Below are 23,276 nucleotides of genomic sequence, written 5' to 3'. Positions count from 1 at the left end.
AAGAAAACAGGAAAACGGAAAATGACAAAATTGACTACCTTTGTCTCTCATGGGTTTAGCCAATTAAAGAATCACTGAGAAACTGCCCCAAACCTCCCAGATAGATGGGCCTTTTGTCTATCACTCTTGTTGTACAATTATCTCTCTGTCTCTGAACCTGGGGATAAAACCCAACTGGAGAAAGACTTCAGGGAAGCAGATTTGGGAAAACATCCGCTGCTTTCCGCCCATGTAAATTAAACCATCTTTTCCTCTTCAGCCATGTTCCGTGTGACTTCTGTCAGCTGTGCCAAGCAACGGACCCATATTTGGCAAGTGCCCCTTCAGAATCAGGTGGGTCTTAATTCTTATTACTGGATTCCTTTATAAGCAGAAGAAATTCGAACATAGTTGGAGAAACCATAGGAGGAGATCAAAGACACTGTCATGTGATGGAAGCAGAGAAATAAGCCAAGGAATCCCAAAGAGTGTGGTAAGGCAGCACAAGAACACTACAGAATTTCGCAGAGAATGCAGGGTCTTGCTGATGCTGTGATGTTGGACCTCTAGCCTCCAAATCCATGAGACAATATAATCCTGTTGTTAAGTTAACCCATTATGTGGTATTTGTGAAAGCAGCCTGGCAAACGAAGACCAGTGAGCTGGCTGCAGAGACAAACCATACCAGTATGTGAAGGATAGGGTGTTAAAAACTAAAAGGAATAAAATTTTTTTAAAAGTTAAAGGAAAAAAAAAAAAAAACAAAGACAACTAAGAGGAACTTAGTTTTCTAAAATTCAAACCTTATCAGAATTCATAAGACAATGTGAGTTCCTAGTTGTCAAAGCTCAAGTTTCTAAGGCCCAGGGGACCCCAGCTTGTGAAGTAGCTGCCTACTTCTTTTCACAAGCTCAGTCTGCACTTTCCCTGGAAAAACAAAAAGCACTGGAGATAAAGAGAATTATTCTTTAAATGTGCAGGAAAGGAAAGAGAAATTTGCTTTATCATTAGGGATAAATCCAATTTAACAACTGTCCAGAAACCACCTCCCCCCAAGAAAAGATGCCCCAAGGGTCAGGAAGGCACCTAGAAAGGAGATGAAAGGTGGCCGGTCACAGAAATCACACTCAAACCTTGTTTGTGCTCTCTGGCTCAAGTGTAAGGATGATTCTGCCTCCAAAGCGGAGGAGAAAAAGTGGTGACAGTGCATTTCATGTGGGCAATGAAAGCTCAGAATATGCAAGATCCAAAACTGATGTTTAAAAATTATCCTTACTGATCAAAATAATCAAACCCACTCTATATCCAGTCAATTTCACATTTAAGGATATATGCTAGTGGATAGGAAATTGAGAAAAGGTAAGATAATTTTCCCAAAAAATGATAAAAATAAAAATATGATCAAGTAGTATTTGGCATCATGGAAAAAAAATAGGAAAAGAAAACAAATCAATCAAATTTACAGAGTACCACCCATCTCTAGAATAGGGAGTGGAAGGAGAGGGTGGGATGAAGAAAGAGGACAGAAGTGTTGGCATGATATCAAATAATTGTAAGACTTGGTTCTTGTTTATAAGGGCATTATATGCAATACAGCAGAAGCAAACAAACCAAAAAATACATCTATACTGAAAAATAATGCCCACAGGGAAGGGGACTGCCACTGATTGACAACCTACCATGTGCTGGGCACTGAGTTGGTTACTTGATACAAATTATCTCATTTGATCCCCTCCAACCATCCTATGGGTAGATAAAGGTATTCCATTTACTAATAGGTAAAATGCCACTCAGAGATGTTTAACAAACAAATGTACTTTGTGCATGTGCTAAGTGTCAACTGATTATTACAAGAGCCTTTAGAAGACAGAAGAGGTTGACTGAATCTTGGAGAATCACAAAAGGTTGACATTTTATACATACACACACACAAACACACAGACACACATGCTATGAATTCTCTAAAATGTATTCCTAGTCTGTTTAGATTTAAAGATCCTATAAGGGGTTAAAATCTCTGCTATTTTCCACCTTCTATTGTGGAAACTGTAGCACAGTGCTAATAATGTAAATTAAACTTGGTGGGTTCAAATTCCAGCTCTACCACTCACCAGTTGCAGTAGACTGAATTATGTATCCTAGGAAAAAAAAAAACAAACATGTTCTTAATTTTATTCCTATTTCTGTGGGAGTGGACCCACTGTAAACAGAACATTTTGAAGATGTTATTTTTTTAAGGTGTGATCAATTGAATTAGGATAGTCTTAATAATATTATTGGAGGCCTTATAAAAGAAAAAGCCACAGGGAGAAGCTAAAAGATGGAAGAATCCAGAAGAGAAAGGAGAGGACACTGCCATGTGATGGGAAAGCCAAGGAACCCAAGGATTTCTAGCCAGGAGGAATGCTACTGACCCTGGGAGGAAGTAAGAATTCTAGCTTCTGAAACTGTGAGCCGATAATTCCCGTTATTAAGCCGACCCATTCTCTGGTATGTGTCATAGCAACTGGGAAACTAAGACACTAGAGATATGTACTTAAGCAAGTTATTAAGCCTTCTTAGATCTCAAGTTTCCTCAACTATAAATTGGAACTAATGGTATCTACCCCATAAGTTTGTCAAGATTCACTGAAGTAATATATTTCAGCCTTGGCACAGTTACTTGTACAAAAAAAAAAAAAAAACTGTAAAAGTTAGGTACTTATTTTGTCCATTTTTTTCTACTGCTATGCCCCCAGCACTTCGGACAGTATCCAACAGAGAGTAGGCACTCCATAAATATTTGCAGATAGAGTGCATGAATTATTATTTCTCTTGCAAATTATTTTTTCCTATAAAAGAAAAGATTTACTAGCCAATTCTCCACCATGCTAGATATGTGTAAAAGGCATAGAAAGGTTAACCGCTATCCAAATTGACATGCTTTGTCTGGGGCATGTTGGGCCTTCAATCTGGGATGAGAAAATTAGAATCAAAGATCATGTGAAGAGAGGCAGAAGGCCTTCCTGCCGAATACTGCCTGCACTAGATTCCCTGGCAATGCACCCTCTTTTAAAGAACCTAGATCCCATTAACTTGAGGTCAGTTTCTCCCACTGTGCCTCTTGTATTCCTCCCCTCCCCAGACATTTTATTTCACCCACACTGCAGGGATGCTTAGAGAAAACAAAGGAGAAATAGAGTTGTACACCTTACCCAACCCCTCCCATTGCAGAGCCAAGAGGACCACAGCATGAGATGAGACAGCTCAATATCATTACTCACTTGTAAAGAAAGAGAACAGGGAAAGAAAAGGCTAGGAGAGTATGATCATGAAATAAACCCAAACCCAGAGTCAGTAATCCTTATTTTTTATACAGAGATATTCACTGTCTTCATTTATTCTTTTTTAAGGGTTACATGCCATTGAAAAGAATCCTACTTTTTACAATGTCCAAACTCTTCAAATGGAGAAGAGTTTTGGAGGATGCCATTTTGAAACATAACCTTGTTTAATAAACAAGAATTTATTAAACATTCTTCCATGAGCCAGTGTTTGTGCATATCACTTTAGATATTTGTCACATTTATTGCTCACAATACAAGTTGGAAGTATTATGACTCCAGTTTTCAAATCAGGAGACTGAGTCTCAGATACATGAAATAAACAGCCCAATCATGCAGCCAGCAAGTTGCACTACTGACCATCCTTCCTAGCTCTGCCTGGTTCCCAAACCCATATATTTTAATTTTATAACATGCAGTTGTGCAAGAATTTTGTGGTTTTATTTACTGCTAACAGTGAGCACACTTCCAGAGGATGTGATAATCTTTCTTGTTATACGGAATTTTTATTTATGGTAGTGTTTGTGGTGAAGGGATTTTGATCTATACTCAATCTCAATCAACCTGCATTCTTTTCATCAACAAATGCTTTCGTGAGTGCCTCTAAGGTATCTGTCTAATCCTATATGACTCACTTAATGAATCTGGCATTACATGGATAAACAAGAAGTTTACTACAGATATTTCTTCCATTTGAAGCAACAGTATACACTTCACAAAACTGTTCTCACACACATTTGTTCATTTAATTCTCAAAACAAATCCCTAGGGTAAATTGTTTTTCTCCTGCAATTCTCCAGCTATGGCTTGGGTATACATAGCCTGTCAATAGCACAACCAGTGGGCTAGTTCCAGGGCTCCTTTAACTACAAGCCCAGTGCCCCCTCCCTGCCCCTGAACTGAATCACAGCTACCTAATACTAAAGACATTATTCTCAGAATATATCCAATACTGACCATCCCACAAATACTCCAGTGTCAGTTTGGTTCTATTATGTCCCCCCAAAAGCCATATTCTTCAATGCAATCTTGTGGCGGCAGACGTATTAGTGTTGATTAGGTTGGAATCTTTTGACTGAGTGTTTCCATGGAGATGTGACTCAATCAACTGTGGCTCAAACATTTGACTAAATTATTTCCATGGAGATATGGACCCCACACATTCAGAGTGGGTGTTAATTTAATCACTGGAGTCCTATAAAAGAGCTCACAAACAGAAGGACCTCAAAGCAGCTGAGAGAGACTTTTGGAGAGATGCTTGGGAGCAGATGCGTAGAGATGCCTAAAGACATTTGGGGATGCTAGCCCAGAGTTTGATCTGGAGAAGCTAAGAGAGACAGAAGCCCAGAGATGTTTTGTAGAATGCCATTTTGAAACATAACCAGGGAGCAAAGGACCAGCAGACACCAGCCACGTGCCTTCCAAGCTGACAGAGGTGTTCCAGATGCCATCGGCCATTCTTTACTAAAGGTATTCTCTTGTTGATACCTCAGTTAAGACACTTTTATGGCCTTAGGATTCTTAATTTGTAACCAAATAAACCCCCTTTATAAAACCCAATCCATTTCTGATATTTTGCATAACAGCAGCTCTAGCAAACTGGAACAACTCCTTATCAGCAAAGTAGCATAGATGCTGGGCTGGTGGTTCAGTGTAACTAAATATTCATCAAAAACATACACATTAACAGCCACACACAATAATTAAACCCAAATTAATTTTCTCAGTTAATACATGCCACAGAATCAAATTAAGCCTCGACAGAAAACAGAGCAGACTGTAACTATTAATCCTCCCTGAGCAACAATAATTATTTTTCAACAGTTATTTCATTTGCATATATAATGGTACATTGCAAATTTTCACATATCAGTGACAATTCTCTCTGCTGTGCCAGATCAAGAATTAAGAGGTATTAGTTCAGAGAGTCTGTCGGCAGAAATTTCTGCAGACCCAATTCAGGAACAAACCATTAACACTGTGGGCAGTCAGGTTCATTAGCGTTGGGCTATAATTTACAACAGAGTCCAATGACTAAAAATGTGTGAGCAGAAGTAACATATCCCCCACGAACAACCAAAGACTAACTTCATGATACACAGAATGTGCCTGTAAGTTACACATGGAATACTTCAAAAATGAATGTCTATCATTTTACATAATCACTATGGAGATCAAGCATGGTTCCTCTAGGAAATTATATCTAAAATTCATTGATTTATTTCTTCAATATATTCTTATTGGGGACATCTGATGTGCCCAGAACTGTGCTAATCCCTAGAAATGAAACATGAAAAAAAAAAAAAAATAGGCACTGCTTTACTTTATGAATCTGCTTTTAATGCGAAGACAGCATACAACTATCTACAACTAGTAACTAACTTGGTAATGCCAAAAATCTATAATGCCCACTGCAGGGAACAAACAGAGATTGGGAGAATTATATGAATCTGTCACATTAGTCTGTAAACTTTGGACAAGTCATTTAGCTTCTTTAAATCTTGATTTCCTCATCTGCAAAAATTGGTGTGAGGACCAGATGAAAAAATTATAATTATAAGGACATGAGCTCATTCAGTGTGTGCTTTCTATCTAACAAACACTGTGCTTAATACTTTGCTTTTTATTCTCAGTTTTCCTTATAGCAAACCAATACATTCAAATTAATACTATCAATATTGCCATTTTACAGGGTTAGAGAGGTTAGCTATAGTCACTCAGCTAGTACCTGATGAAGGCAGGTTTTGAATTTGATTAAGAGGACTTTAGATAAACTCTTCTGAACTATTAAGTAATTTTGCCAATTAAGTACTTAATTCAGAGGAGACATTAACCTACCTTTCCCCTAAGCAAGCAGCAACCAGGACTTCCATTCAAAACAATAACCAGTCTTTTCCTTCCCAATTACCAACTGCCTTTTTCACTTGTTAACTGGTAGCCCAGACATGGCTTTAAAAAAAAAAAAGCATAACTAAACTCTTAATAGCAAAAATTGTTGTTTGGCAGTTTTCATTCAAGCATATGTTAATTCTGATGGGAAACACATGTGAACTCCAGAACAGAGTTGTTTATTGGCAACTGATTAATATATCCTTGGCTGTGAGTTTAATGGGGAGTTGAGAGTTCTTATAAATAGAATCTAGAAGATTGTCACCCTCTCACTTTTCAATTACCAAGTTTTCTTAAGGCAATAGAAAAAAACAATCTATACCTTTGGGCTAAGAATAACAGCAAGTAAGTAAATAAAGAGATTATCTGTCTAGATGGAGTCCTGCCAAATGTTTTTTTAAAGAAATGATTACATATCAAATAGAACACAGAGAGGATACAGAAAGAGACTACTATAAACAAATCCTAGAGTCTGTTGAATGAATATTTCACTGGTTGAAGCATGTTGCTGAGATTAAGATCCTGGAAAATGTTTTCCATCCAAAGTCCCTATGAGATCTTACACACAAATAGAAAACACAGTTACCACATGCTTGAATTGCTCTAACATAGATTATTTTTTAGTGCAATGGATTCCTGTTTTTATCTTACCAATTAAGAAGGAATTGACCTTCTGGGATTATGTATATCTTCTACTTCCTTGGCAGAACTTCTTTCTCCCTTGGTAGTGGGTGTCTCCATCATCGGTGAAATCAGTCTTCCTCCCAATGGCTCCTGATTTCTGTGCAGAAATCAATGTGATTTCAGACAAGTTTACTCCTTTTCTGGAGTCAGGTATGACCTAGGCAAAATGTTCATCTCATCCCACTGGACAGCCTTGGATATGTGATCTAAACTGTTTCAATTACTGAAAAAAAAAAAAAAGTTTAATTGCTTAGGGATTCTAAGGGATTCTCTTTCCCACTGTGTGAGGGAAAAGGGCACTTAAAATGAAGCCAAGACTAAGAAAGTGCAAAAACCAAGAAAGAAGCTGTGATTATCACTGCAATGCTGGAACAGGTCTAAACTGAAGCTGGAAGCACCAGTGGACTTTTAAATTATATGAGCCATTAATTTCCTTTTATTATTAAGCCAGTCAAGTTAGTTTTTCTGCCATGAACATTGAGAAGAGCCTTATGGATACCACTTCCTACAAAAGCATATTAGAAAGACTCTGTATTTGTTTCCTCTGGCTCTCATAACAAAGTACCGCAAAGTTGGTGGGTGAAAACAGCAGCAATTTATTCTCCCAGAGTTCTGTAGGCTAGAAGTCCATTGGCTCTAGGGAAAATTTCTTCTTTGTCTTTTCCTGGCTTCCAGTGTTTGCTTGGCATTCCACAGTGACCTATGGCTTGTAGCCGCATCATTCCAATTTCTGCCACCACCTTCACGCATCCTTCTCCACTACATGCCTCTGTCTCTGTGTCTCGTAATGGCCTATCCTACTCCAGTATGACCTTATCTTAATTTATGACATCTGCAATGACCCTATTTCCAAATAAGGTCATATTCTGAAGGGCTAGTGGTTGGGACTTCAATGTATCTTTTTGGGGGATACAATTCAACCATAACTGACCCCAAATCCATTAATCCTTCTGTACATGAGATGATTTTCCCCATTCAGCTGTCAGGAAGAGCCCATTTGAGTATCCTTCAGCCTTCCAGCAGGTGAATTAAAATATCTAAACCACTCAATGACCCATCCCAGGTTTTAATCCTGGTTCATCGGAGTTAAGCTCCAACTAGATTCAGCAAGAACCTACTGTGTACAAGGCATCATGCTGGGAGATGTGGGGGACAGGGAAACTGATAAGACCCAGTCACCAACCTTAAGAAATGTGCAGTATTGTGAAGCAAAGAGGACATGTGGTGCTGATGCGGATAGAATAATGTGTGTCTTAAGGAAAACACCTAGTCAAAACTAAAAACACAGGTAAAAATGATATTCAGAGAAGGGAAGAAGCTCACAAAGGAATAAGCATTTGAGAAGTACCTTTACAGATGGGTGTCCAGACAGAAGGAAATGTGAGGAAAGGGAACAGTGCAGAACCGCATAGCTTTTTCTCTGTGACCATGGACAGATCCTAACTGTCCTCCTGTGTAAAATGAGAGTATTGAAACCAGGCCAATAGATTCTACAAACCTCACGATTCTAAGGAGGATGTCATGGATGCAAAATTTCTTCAGAAACTTTGGAGTGCTTTTATATAATCCTTTCTTGTGCTTGAATGAAAGTTATTGAATATGAGTTTGTGTTTATTGTCGATTTTCACTTTCACCATAAAGGAGGAGTGAGCAATCTTCTATGCATCAGACAACATGATCAGTATTTTACACATGACTCCCTTTCCTCCTCCCTGTCACCATAGTAATTAGGTAATGATCCTTTAGTCACCAGCTAGAAGAGCAAAACAGGATCAGAGAGAGGGATGAGGGGAGAGAGAAGGAGAGAGAAACTGGATGGAGGTCTCAAAGCAAGTCAGCATTGAACCCAGCACATCAGAAGCCACAGCTAATGACTTTCTAATCACATAAAACAGACTAGAGAATAACAATCAAGAGTATTGGCAGATAGATCTGCCTTCAAATGCAGCCTTTGTTAGTTATCCAATTGTGATCAGTTGCTTAATTTGCCACTGTCTCTGTTCCCCTTATGTAACTGTACTAGTTTTCTGTGGCTGCCACCACAAATTAACACACATTTAGCGGCTTAAATAACACAAATGCATTATCTTATACTTCTATAGGTCAGAACTCTGACACAGGTACCACCAGCCTAAAATCAAGGCACCATCAGGGCTGCATTCCTTTCTGTAGGCTCTGAATAAGATGTTTCCTTTTCCAGCTTCCAATGGCTGCCTGCCTTCCTTGGCTCCTGGGCCCCTTCCTCCATCTTCAGGACCAGCAACAGTAAGCTGAGTCATTCTCACGTTACATTGTTTTGCCCTCCTCTTCTGCTTCCCTCTACCACTTTTAAGGACCCTTGCAATTACATTGGGTCCACTTGGATAATCCAGGATACTCAAGGTCAGCTGCTTAGCAACCTTCGTGTGCAACCTTAACTCCTCTTTGCCATGTTAGGAAACATACTCTAAGGTTCTAGGCATTGGGTAATAGACATCCCTGGGAGGCCACGATCCTGCCTACCACAGTAACATATGAAAAATACATCCCACGGAGTCTTGTGGTAAAGATTAGGTGGCATAAGCCATGCAAAATGTCTTGCACATTGTGAGTGCACTATAAATTATAACTACTATTATTAAGCCAAGCTGTACTTACAAGAGAAGAAGGAAGAGGTGAAATTCAAGTCCGTTAATTTGCCTTCCTAATACAGCCTATGGATTAGGTTCCCAGAATCCAGAGAGAAGTGTATAGATTCTAGCATCATTTGTCTATCTCTTGCCCCCTTGTGTGTTTTCACACATCCCCGTGCCCAAACGTCATCAGGCTAACATTGTTCTCTCTCCACCCCCACCTCCCCCTACCCACCAGTGCCCAGAATCTCTTGCTGTGGGTCTCACCTTGGTCTGCTAAAACTCTTGGCATTCTGTATTCCAGATCTTCCTTGGACCTTAACAAAGCAAGTCTGTATGCATCCCATGCATTCTGATAACTTATTAAGCCAACTGATTCATGCTGATAATTGTTAATACCTCTAGGCATGTAAATTATTACCTTCTAACAAGTAGCACCAAGGTTCTAAACTAATTATTTGAATTCCAACCTCATAATATTTGCCATACTGTTACTATTTTACCTCTATTATTACTATTTTTAAAATAAATTTAATTATTTCAACAAAACTTATTTTAAAAGAAAACCTTATCTTATCACCTAAAATAGAAAGAAAAACTTAGTATAATTTGCCATAAATAGAAAGTCACCAAAAGAAGTAAAGATAAGAAAATAAAAACAATATAATTTAAATCTACTAGTTACCCTGTTGCTTGCCAGGATTCTGAGATAAGAGCGAGATTAGAGTACGACTGAAAACCTCCAAGCCCAAACATCTTTCAATAGTAAAGAAGGTAAATAAAGTGTGGCATTGCCATAAAATGGGATATTAGATTGAACCTTATAGAACTGCTGGCATTCAGGCATTTTGATCCACCAAAATAGCAATTTCATATGGTTTGATCTAACTGTACGAAGCAAAAGAAAAAAAAATTTACAAACTTTAATCGCACACCACAACATGGACGAATCTCACAAACATAAATTTGACTCAAAGAAGACAGACATAAAAAGGTACAGTGGGTATGAGTGCACTGAGCTTACATCAAATTCAAAAACAGGCAAAGCCAAACTGTGGTAAAGACATCAGAAGGTGCTGCTCCTAAGGTGGGAAAGCCTAGGCAGGAGTTAAAAGGGGGTTTCTGCTGGAAAGACACTGCTTTCCAACCAGGGGCTGCTACACTGACATGTTATTATTTTTTTAATGATAATCATCAGGTGGTACTTTTATGATTTGTGCAATTTTCCATACATATGTTAGACTCAATCAGTTTGCTTAAAATCATCATCCTCTCAAACACACACACTAGCCACAAACTGACTCCTTCTTCTCTGAAGGAATCCACAGGATTCACAAACGCACTTTAGGAAAGACTGACCCAAACTGCAGAAATGATAGAAATGGCATAATCACAGATAGAAGTCTGCCTCTGCACGTTTCCCCAAGGCTGTGTTGGTAGTTCGCCACTGTACTTTCAGAGGGGCATGGGGCTTACAGGATCATGGCATCTGTCACTCTGATCTCTAAGTGATTATTTATCAGATATAATCTGTAGACTGTGAGTCCCTTAACGGCAGAAACTGTGTCTTTTAATTCTAGTGCCTTAGCTCTTAATAGGGAACAGGACAGATAAAGGTATTCCTTACACAACTGTTGAATGAATGGATGAGGATATGAATTAGTCCTCAGACATGAAATGTCTTGAGCGGGCAGAAGAGAGAGAATAAAGGAATGCATCTGGTTGAGGGGAGCAATTGAACATAATTCCTGACACTGGTGCATTTACAAGTTTGAAGAAGAAGGAAGGCAGAGGTCCTAAATGATCAATGTGAAGGACACTTTGGAGGACAGCTGCTATCATTTTCACTTTAAAGAGTCTTGAGTGGAACAGTTTAGGGTCTGGTACTTATTACTATTTAAAGGACCCAAGGTGGTGCTAGAGCTGTAGTGTCAGTAATGAAAGCAAATATATGAGCTGTTTGGACTTATTAAAGTTATTTCATATGCATTCAGAATAAGCACACACAGAGAAGTAGAGCCATCCCTTTTTGATTCTTGCTGTGGATGAGTCAGAGATAAGGATCCACACGCCTTTAAGCCACAATTTACATTTTGTTTCATTTTTTACTACAAACAGAACCTACACTTGGTGTGCATAAATATACTACATTTAGTCTGATTTGAATGCTACAAAAGCTCCCAGATCTTGAGCAAAGTGTGTGGCACTGAGTAGAGATTCAATGAATGAAACTCTCTACTGATGTCACCCACTATCTGCCTGCAATTAAAAAATGAGGCAGGGAGGCAGGGAGAGAGGGGAGGTAGAAGGGAGAAAGGAAGGCAAGAAGGCAGAGAGATAAGGAAGGAAGAGACACTAAAGAAATTAAGTCAGTATATTCAAACAAACTTTTCTGGCGGTTTTGCCAAGGGCAAATAAGAAAATAAATTAAACCACCAAAGTGATCTCTAAACATGTTCACTAATAAGAGATGTTGTTATTAGAGGCCATGCTAATGATGCTAACACAGATCGAAGAGGGACAGATAAAGGATGATGGGGATTAATCGCTTTATCATCCAGCACTATGGAAAGTGTTCCTCATATGTTCAGAGACCTGAAATGTGCTGAGCTACAGCAAGAATCGAAGGAGGGAGTAGACTGTGAAGAAATGCACCAGACTGGAAAGTCATCACTGATGAAGGTAGTTCATTCAGACCCTATTCTTTAGATTTGGGAAAAATATGAGATCAGTAGCAAAGTTATTCGAGCCAAAGGATGAGCAAGAATGCCGGTACCTGTTTTTCATTTAATCAGAGGAATGACATAAAAACCGCTGTCAAGGCTATCAGAAGTGATGCCATCTAACCCAACTCCTCATTCCGTAAGACTGTATTTATCCATCATACACAGCCTGCTGCTAATCACTGGAAAAAAACATTCTTTCTGTTGTACATGATTCTGCAACGTCACTGAAAGAAACATTGTGTGGTACATGATTTCACAATGTGTGGGCTATGTAAGATAAACACAACCAAAATGATTAAATATATTTGCTAAATGATACATGATTTTTGTATTAGTCAGAGTTCTCCAGAGAATCAAAACCAACATGATGTGCGTGTGTGTGTGTGTGTATGTGTGTGTGTGTGGGTGTATCTATGTGCATATGAAGAGATTTATTTTTAGGAACTGGCTCATTGTGGGGGCTGGCTAGGGCAAATTCTGTAGGGCAGGTTGAATTCCATAGAGCAGGGAAACTCCAATAAGAGTGATGTTGAATTCTTGAGCCCCAAATCTGTGGGAGTGGCCAGATATACGGAAATTTAGAAAGAAGTAGAGGTAGGAGTCTTGAGGTAGTATTTCTTCTCCCTGGAAGCTTCAGCTCTTTCTTTATAAGGTCTCCCTTTGATTAGTTAAGACCTACTCACATTATAGAGGGCAATCTCTTTTATTTAAAGTCAACTGATTATAGATGCTAATCCCATCAGCCAAACACTTTCACAGTAACATCTAGGTCAGCTTTTGACCAAACAACTTCCCACCATGTAAGTCGACACATAAAATTAACCATCACAAGTTGTGTCCTAGCGTAAGCTTATATTACTGTTTTCCACATATTACAGTTTTCCTCTTCAGCATACTCCTCCCTGGAGGGGGATTATACACTTCCACCCCGCTGAACTCAAGTGCAGCCTCAAGTTTCATTTTAGCTACTCAAAAGTAGGCGGATACTCCTTCTCGTCCGGGCAGAAGTTCTGGAACCAGCATGTTGGCACCATGTTTCTTTTCTAGCTAGCACAACAGTCACAGGTTCCTCATAGAGGCTGCTCCGTCAACCTGGGTCCAGGAGTGAAAATGACACGTGGTAGAGCCACTGCTTACTCACAAAGAATATGTGGGTTTCTTTATTTTCATAAGTCATTGTTTGGTACCACAGCCTGTCCTGAATGTCATAGGACCCAATGAATGGGGGACAAAATAGGGGCCAAAAATATAAAATCATTAATTTGTCCAAGAAATTTGCATGGGGCACATATTATGTGTAGTCCTGTGTTCTGTTCTGGGGATAAAAATGAGAACAAGAAAGGGGTTATTGAAACTCACATGTAAAGGATCTACACTGGCATGAGAATTCTGGAAACCAATCATATACAAAGTTGCATTTTGAGCAGGACCTTCTCAGAAAGGCATATTTGGAGAGGAATTTCCTATTAATATAATCAGAATAACTTAAGTAGAGGCATAACTGAAGGGGAAAACTTGTGTACTAGAATAACGAGAGGGAAGCTTGGGAACAATCATAGTTGGAGTAGGAGAAAGACAACATTTATTAACAAACTGGGGCATTTGAAGGTAATAGCATAATGAAATGAGAATTGATAGGTGTTTGTGAAGAGATTAATAGAGAAATAACTGGGGTAGGGTAATAGCTGTGGAACTAAAGCCAATTCTACTTTCTCTTCTTAAGACAATTTCATAATTTTGTGCCATTTAATGTAGTCATAGTGTCATCCTGATAAAGTTACATATCAAAGCCAATAATTTTCAATCTCATATTTATAACCATTAATAGTTTCTGTTATAAGAAATTCATGTCAGAGAACTCTGTATAGCATGAATACACTATTGGTGTTCAATGATAGCAAAAACATCATATAGAAACTTAAAATGTCTACACAAGACTAAGAAAACTATAGAATTTTCTAAACTTAATCTTCCTAATGGACAAGCAGTTTTGAGTGTAAAACAAATAGAAGTTAACAATGGGATCAGATTGATAACCAAAGATGTGGCACAAATTTTTTTTCTCCTTTTTCAAATGACAGGTGAAGGAAATGATACTAAGAGTTCATTAAATCCCATTCCATTTTCCTTTTTTCTGTGCACATTGCAATATTTCTCAGCCTCTCTTGCAGTTAGGTAGAGGTCCTGTGACTAAGGTATACTCACTGGAATCAACCAAGTATGAGATGCTTAATGTCTTTTTTAGTTTGCTGGTTTTAATCTTTAGAACAAACATAGCATATGGCCATATATTTCTGCCATTCTCAATTTATAGATGGGAAATGGAGTCTTAGAGAAATAAACTAAGTTACTAAAGCTCATACAACTGCAAGTAGGTAGAGATGGGATTCAAATCCAGTCAGTCTGACTCTAGAACTTCCCTCTATGGTCTATACCACACCCTGCATTCCTGTCACTGGGGTTAGCTAATTGAAAAGCTATTTCATTTAAACAGATGAGCCATTAACTCTCAAATTATTTTCTTCTACATGGGCTAAATAAGTGTATGGACTATGGTTTAGCCAACAACTATGGTCTCTATGAATGATGCATTCCCTGAATCTTCAGGGCTTTCTGAATTGCCACTTTTATAGAAAAGTTGTTTCGTATTGTCACTTAGAGGCATTAAAACACACTGGCAAAAATATTTTTATGTCCAGAAAACAGATAACAGTGAAAAAACAAGCAGGAGGGTTAACTTCACATGAATGTGCAAGGAGAAAAAAACATACAAACAAAAAGGGTAAATGTGTAGTATCTTGCAGACCAACTACTCCAAAGATCCCTATTTAGGACCAAAGAGGAAAGCACGGGGACCATAAACAGTTGCATATCAACAACCTTCAGGAAGCTGCAGGAAGGGCTTAAATAAATCCTCACAAATGCTACGTGGTTCACACATTTTTTCTATGTCCATATTCTCCTACAAGTTTCAGAATGGTGCTCCTAAATTCATGGTCGTCAAAGTCTTATTTCTTACTTGATGGAAAGATAGGGGAAAGAGAATCCTTTGTTAGGAATCATTTGGCCATAGTGAGTCCTGGCAGACAATGAAAACCCAGCTAACTGATGAAGATGTGGTTCTTTAATAAAGAGCCAAGTTTCAGTCCCAGAGGAAAATGGGCATAATTCCATTAGGATGGTATCTACTGTGCCTTCTTTGCCCACCTCGAGTATAAAAGTTCTGTGTTAAAATTTTGAACAACTTTTTTAAAGAATATAGTCAGTGACAATATCTCCAATTAGAATTTTGTTACTATGTGAAACATAAAATTTGGAGCATAAATTATGGCTTGCTTTCTATGGATTTCAGATCATTTTTCTGAATAAAATGATATAAATGTTCAAGGAATGCTCTCATTGACTCCCATAGGCTTTAATGAGTGTTTATATTGGAAAAAACTTTCTTCTAATTTTATTTATCAACAGGGTTAAAAAAAAAAAAAAAAAAAAAGCTTGTTTCATTTTATAGATTCAGTCTTTAAAAGGTCATGGTTGAAAGGCCTTATCTCTTTACAAATTTTTTATTTTAAAATTAAAGAAAAATTGTTAATGCTTGCCCAGGAGCAGGCTATGTTTTTTTCTAAGCTTCCAATAGGTGATCCATGAAGAGATGCATAATGAATATTGAAAACACATTTTAGTCTTCAGTTAAAAGGGATTGCCATCTTTGTTTTTAACCTTAATCAAGGAGACTTTATAGTGAGTAAAAATAACAGTTTCTGTGGCACATATGAAAACACTGTGTGACATGATGGTGGAAAAATGGATGTATGACTGGACAGAATCAATATGTGTTTATACCTGACACTGAAGAACAATGTAGCAATTCTTCATGTCACAATTCAGTAATCTGTCCATGTGTAACAATCAGTTGTGAATTGTGCTCCAGGTATTTTTTCCTTCAAAATGACAGATTTCCAAAGTTTTGAGTGCTTTACTATCATTTAATAAATCAGAATAACTTCATAGTTTTTTTCTATAGTAACATCACCCTTGCTCACTCGTTCTCAGCTGAGCTTTACTGAGTGGGAGATCAAGGGTACGTTGCAACCGTATATGACCATAGATACCTATATCCCTTTACACACTTTACATAGATATAAAAAATATCCTATGTTACACCTTAGGCAAAATGCTTACGAATCATCAGAGAGAGAGGCCACTTGACAGAAGAGAAGACATGCAGTTTGGAGTCTGAAAGGCATGGGTCTTCGTCATTTTTTGTACCAAAAAAAAAAAAAATGTGTACAAAAAAAGCAGTAAAGCACTAGGGTTATAAAAATGTTTGAGAAGGTCTCTGGAGTCCAACGGACCTGGTGCCACATATCAGCTCTCATTCCTTTCTTCTGTAAAATGGATAATGCCAATATCATGGGATGTTGTAAAACTTAAAGAATATATATAAAGGATTTAACACGGTGTATCACAGAGTGGAAGTTTATTAAATAGTAGCTTCTATTACTGCTACTACTAAGATAATTCTTATGTATTACAACCTAAAGAAGCTAGATGTACAGACCAGGACAATGATTTGTTCATGTATGCCTTCCTCTATGTTAGCAGCTCTCTGATAGGAAAGGGAAGGGAGAGTATTTTATAGAAAAGAGCATCCCCATTCTCCTATTACCTCTGGGTCTGGGTCTGATCCACAGAGCCCCCTCTCTTGGTCTACTGTGCAGTCATAGTCAGGGAAATCCCTGATCATCTTTAAAGAGAAAATACTCTGTGTTTTCCTGCCAGGGAGACACCTGGACTTGAGCAAAAGATATGTTAATGGATCTAAAAACAGCACAAGACTTCTTGAAGCCAAGGAAAAATATATGTGAGGAAATTCACTGAAATCAACAATCCCCAAATCACATCAGTACAATAGTACAGATGATAATATAAAACCCGCTGGCCAAGGTGCTCACAGTTATCATGCCCAGAGCAGTTGTAACTTAGCCCCAAGCATCAGGCTCCTATTTTACTTTACGGTGCTTTGTGCATGAGCTACAGAAACTACTACTAAGAAAATTCTAACTTCCAATTCCCTGGCTTCTGAAACCACCCTTTCCACACACACTGCACCCCCAAAAGGTGAAAATACAAAAGAATTATATCTACCATGCGCTGCTACAAATGATTTTGCTACAAATGACCTAGAGAAATGCTTTTCAAACTAACTGTGGTGAAAGGTCAGTTTTTTTCACCCAGTCCATCATGGACTGAACCTTAAAAAGCAATACATACAAATTACTAGTAAAAATGAAATGAAAAAAAGACATGGAAAATAAATATAAGCCCAGATTTTTTAATTATATTCAAAAGACTTAAAAATGACTCAAATTGCTTTGAAATTTTCTGAATTGTTTATGTCCATACTTACCTTGTTGCAAACAATTAACCAGTAGTTTGCTGCCTGGTCCTGGCCTGTGTTCTATATTTTGCACAGAAGGTGAGTAAATACGGGACTTCCTGGACTGTTATGATGACTTGGCATATCAAAAATGAAGCCAAGATGAAAAATGCCACCCAGCAAACTATTCACATACAACACTTGAGAAACAGCGGGTGAAATCATTTGGGAGAAAGGTGCCAGATAAAAGGCAGGGGGCACCTTTCTGCTTTAACCTTTTATAATGAGCATATAGTTAATACTTAATTAATACTAAAGGTATTGTTAAAAATATACTTAAAGTGCTTTTAAGTGGAATTTTTCTTTTAAGATTAAAGTAGTGAAATGCAGAGGATGAGACCATAACGGCATGCAAAGGGAATGTTATAGGTATATATAGTTATGTTTAATTAGTTTGCTTTAATTTTTGCTGAGGGCAGAGAGGGCTAGACCATATGGATACAAGAAGACACAGTCCCTCCCCTTTTAGGGCTCCTAGTCTAGTTCAGAGAAATAGACCTGCAAATTCATTATATCCTTATGTCCCAGTTTGCTAATGCTGCCGTTATGCAAAATACCAGAAATGGACTGGCTTTTATAAAGGGGGGTATTTGGTTACAAATTTACAGTCCTAAGGCCATAAAAGTATCCAAACTAAGGCATCAAGAAGAGGATATCGTCACTGAAGGAAGGCCAATGGTGTCCGGAACACCTCTGTCAGCTGGGAAGGCACATAGTTGGTGTCTGCTGGTCCTTTGCTCCCAGGTTGCGTTTCAATGTGGCTTTCTCCGAAATGTTTTTGGGCTTTTGTCCTAGCTCCTATATGTGTTGTTACTTCTTTTCTCTCTCTAAACTGCCATAGGTAGGCTATGGGTCAGGGAACATTTCAAACTAGAGAAAAAACCCTAATCAGCAGACTCATCAGTCTGCCCCCTGACGATTGCATTAAAGAATATGGCTTTTCTTGGGGACATAATATATCCAAACCAGCACACCTTAAAAAATACATGCTTAAAATTTCCTCAGTAGAAAGTGATGGCAAAGAAGACTCAGTGGTCACCTCTACCTAAGAGAAAAGACAGAATATGTCTTATCTTTCCCTAAGCATGACACCTTTATCAGGGCATTGAGAGATGAATAGAGGTAGAAAGCTCACTTTTCATGAGTTTGTGTCTTTAGCCACAAACTATAACCTCTAAGATTAATGTGTTCAACTCCACAACATCCACAAACCCAAGCCTTAATGCCTACTAACGTGCACCCTTCCCATCACTAAAAACATACCAGGATGGGAGAAACACATGAAGAGTTGCATAGAAATCACTGGGGAGCACTGTTTGATGCCCAAACTCCTGATGCAGCCTATCTTTCCAGGAAGGAGCAGAAAGTCAACAAAGAGAAAAGAAATCATGATCCATATGTCCCAAGTAAGGATCCAGAGCAAAGAACAAAAGAGTCAAGTAGCACCTTGTGAACTTCCCATTGTAGTAGCTTCTGACATTTTAATCAGTGGAATTTTTTTTTCCTTTAGTTTGAAATGTTCCCTGACCCATGGTCTACCTATGGCAGTGATATGAGTAGAGAAGTGTTAAAGCTCTGGCTTCAGTGAGCAAATTAAACCTCCCCAAATGTGCCAGGGAAATCAACTACCTGCACCATTTACCTAGTATCAAGGAAGGGTTTTAGAGGGTAGTTAAAGGAAAGAGACTCTTATGTGTATTATTTCAAGCAGACAAACTGAGTAATGTCTCCTTCCATTTGATGGAGTGATTATCCTATCTGACTTAGTTGAATTCACTAGTGCAGACAGATTGTCATTCAAAGAAGTAACTGAACTGCCTTTTTTTTTTTCTTTTTTACCCCATGTGGGAAACTCTCCTGCCTGAATGAAGCATGTTAATAGGCCATTTCTTCAGCTACAAATATTTCTCATGTGATTGGAAGTTGAGAGATTCAGGAATTGACTTCACACTGCAAATAGATATGACACAGATGCTGTATTAGTTAGGGTTCTCCTTGGAAACAGAATCAAAGAGAGATGTCTCTGATTATCAAATTGTAAAAGTGACTCACGCAACTGCGGGCATGCACGAGTCCAAATTCTGCAGAGCCATCAACAAACTGTCAACTCCAAGGAAGACGTCCGACGAACTCCTCGGGAAACGAACCGGCAACTTTGATGAACTCCTCAGGAAACGAACTGGCAACTTTGACGAGCTCCCCAGGAAATGCTTCACTGAGCAGCCGAAGAAGAAGTGAAGGTTCTCTAACTGTCCGGCTTATAAGCCTCCAACTGATCACCTGGACCAAATCCAGCCAATTGTATTCTCTCATTGTGGAAGCACGCCCCTTGATGAGTCATCAGTCAGCTGCACTCAATTGACTGATGATCCCACAAACCAGCCCGTTGGTTTATTAACCAGCCTCAAATAGCCTCAGAGTAATCGCCAGGCCAGTGCCTGCTTGACCAGACAGCTGGGCCACCTAGCCAAGTTGACACATGAACCCAACCATCACAGATGCTTTCTGATTACTTTTTCAAGTATGTGCTACCAGTTCTTGCTCCCACTTTTATGCAAGTAACAGCACCCCCGGGGGAAAGCAAATTTGGAGGCTCTTAATTATTCACAAGACAATTCGCACACATAAAAAAACACCCAGTGATTTCCTTCTACCACTATCGCTACCTAACTATACATCACTTCCAGGCAGATTTTCCTAAAGTCCTTCTCTAATTGTGTCAATATCCAGCTCAGAAATCAATAACTCCTCAGCATCTACAGATTAAATACATATTGGGGTGTAGTACAGTATAATAGTTAAGAGTAAAAATGCTTGCTTTTAAATCTTGGCTTTGCCTTTAATTGTCTGTACACATGTAAGTAGGTTATTTTATTTCTCTGTTCCTCAGTTTCTATTACCTGTTTAGTGTGGGAAAACTTAATTAACTATATATCATATATATTACACATATAAGTAAGATGTATATCATTTATATTATATACATATATTATATAAATGTATATGTTAATAATAGATTATAAATAAATAAATAATAAATACATTTTAATATACTTGTTTTGCTTAGAACATTGCTGGGAACATTCTAAGCACTAAGGCATGTCAGCTGCTTTAATTTTATTGCCTTCGCATCTAGGATGCACTGTGACCCAACCTTCGCTTTTTGGTTTTATCTGCCATCCCTTCCTCTCACAGAGCCTAAATTCCAGCCAGACTGCATAATGACTGCTTGCTCACTTATCCAAACATTCTAGTCTCCATGCCTTTGTTCCTGCTGCCCAGGCTATTGAAACCATCCTCCCTCCAACTCCCTCTAAGAATACTTCTGAAAACTCATCCATCCTTCTTGGGCTATTTTAAACATGATTCTTACAGGCAAGTTTTTCTGCTCTCTCAGTTAAGCCATGGTTTTTCTCCCACCTTCGCTCATCTACTGAAGAAGCGCAAGAGTGCTAACTTTGATTCACTGTCAGCATCTTCACAGAGACCCTATTGAGAAGGAACCAGAGACCAAACCTGACTGAAAGACAAAAGCATCAAGATCAACTACTGATGTCTGCCACTGGGTGCTAGAAAGGATGACAGCACCTATTTGCCATCTGAGCCCATTTTCCTCCGTTTATACCATTACCAAGACATTTCACTTATTCAACTGCTGTTTCATGTTCAACATTGACCTGTTTCATTTCTCTTTTCACTCAAGGAATAAACAGGCTACATTTTATTCAAATCTGTATCCTCTGCAGGTTTTTATTCAGGAGACCATGGCTGGAGCCATGTTACCCCCATCTGCAGTCCTTTCCTGCATGAACCTATGCATTCAGATTTGAAGGTCTACTTAATTCCAACAGTGTCCAAAAACTTCACTCCATCTTGCCTCTTGTCCTACATCTGTATCTTCCTCATCATTCTAGCTCACTTGCCAGTCTGTATCCATCAATCCCCCCTTCCTCACCTAGTCTTCTATATTGTTTTTCAGAACACATGAGAGAATCATTGTGTGCTTGACCATTTTTAAATCCTTTTCCCCATTTGAGATTACCACATGCATCTTCTCCTCTAAATCACCTTAAAGGACTCTCTCAGCAGAAGCCTAGCTCTGGTTTATTATCTCTTAGGATAATGCCATTAGAGATAGTCACATTTGTAGAAGCTATCTCCAAAGAACAATTGCTTCATGAGTTCCTATTGAAGGATTTTTCATTTATAACAAGATTTTATGATAGTTAAAAATAAATACGACGCAGAAGCCTGATTCTCTGATTTTCTAATGCTGCAAACTGTCATACAGATTAACACACCAAGCATGTTTTAGCAGATGTGAAATTCCATGATTCTGTCTTGTTTTTTCTTATTTTTCTGTTTCCCAGAGTGAAACATAGAGTGTGTGAGACTACTAACTGATAGGCTTATACATTATAAAACTTAATTTTCATTTTTAATCAAAGTGGTATACAGAGTTTTAAAAAGTCAGTAAGAAAAAAGAACAAAGGACATAATGAAAATGAGCATTTCCATTCTACCATCCTCTATAAATCTCCTTGCCCACCTAATTATCCATTTTTAGCTCTTCTGGTATTTACTGACATTGATCTTCATCATATGCTCATATTGCTATTTCTGGATTATTAATTAATTAAAAACATTACATATTGGCTTTATATTCAGGTAGATAAGGATTTACCTTCTTTAGGTCCACCATCCATACCTTCTCCATGGATAGCTACTTGCCTTAGACTCATTCATCGAATTTATTTATATCATAATTGTCATGAAAACAACTCTCAGATGTTAGTTACTAACCAAGTTATGCAGTATTAATAAATAGCTGCCTTCTTTTACAATGTTTTGGTTTCCTAGAATTCATAACTACATTTAAAAATGTATTTTCATAGCTTTCTATATAGCTATGCTAGTTCTTTTCACAACCTACAAAAGCCTCTCCATATAGTTTTCCATGAGGTCAAGGATATTTCCACTTTTTCGCAAGAGCGACTTCGTCCTAGAGTCTCCTGCCTTTCTCTTCCAAGTGGAATTGGTTCTTCTCCAGACCTGCTACAAAGCCTTTATCCCAGGACTTCCCATCACCTTCAATGGGAATTTCCCCTTGGGAATGACCTGTTTCCTGGATTCCACATTTTCCTTGTTCTTAATCTGTTCTTCCATTTTGACAGAGCACATATCCAAAGCTTCCTGAGAAAAGGAGCAGGAAATAAAAATGTCTGAGGTTTTGCTTTTCCTAAAGTATATTACACACACTCTCTTGAGTCAGAATTTAATATTTCCCTCATATAGTGAGAACATTACTGTGTCTTTGGTTTGCCAGAACTCGTATCATGAATACCACACAAATAGCAAACAACAGGAATTAACTGGCTCATGGTTTTCAGGCTAGGAGAAATCCAAAATCTATCAGCAAGGCTTGCTTTCTCCCTTAAGAATGGAGCGTTTCGGTGCTGGCCACAGACAATCCTTGGGATTCCTTGGCTTTCCCATCACATGGCAATGTCCTCTCCTTTTCCCACTTCTCTGACTTTCAGGTCCTCTTTATAAGGTCTTCAGAAATGTGGACTAGGACCTATCATCACTCATTTAGGACACACCTTAACTAAAATAACCTCTT

The 23,276-nt window shown here is 38.3% G+C and overlaps 1 pseudogene; it reads left to right on the top strand.

Moving 5' to 3' along the window:
- Window positions 1-261: 261 nt before the first annotated feature.
- Window positions 262-23,276, top strand: part of LOC119527112 — a 34,787-nt pseudogene continuing 11,772 nt past the window's right edge.

Source organism: Choloepus didactylus, chromosome 1 (assembly GCF_015220235.1).
Source record: "Choloepus didactylus isolate mChoDid1 chromosome 1, mChoDid1.pri, whole genome shotgun sequence".
Classification (NCBI taxonomy): Eukaryota; Metazoa; Chordata; class Mammalia; order Pilosa; family Megalonychidae; genus Choloepus; species Choloepus didactylus.
This window is presented reverse-complemented; position numbering and strand designations above follow the sequence as displayed.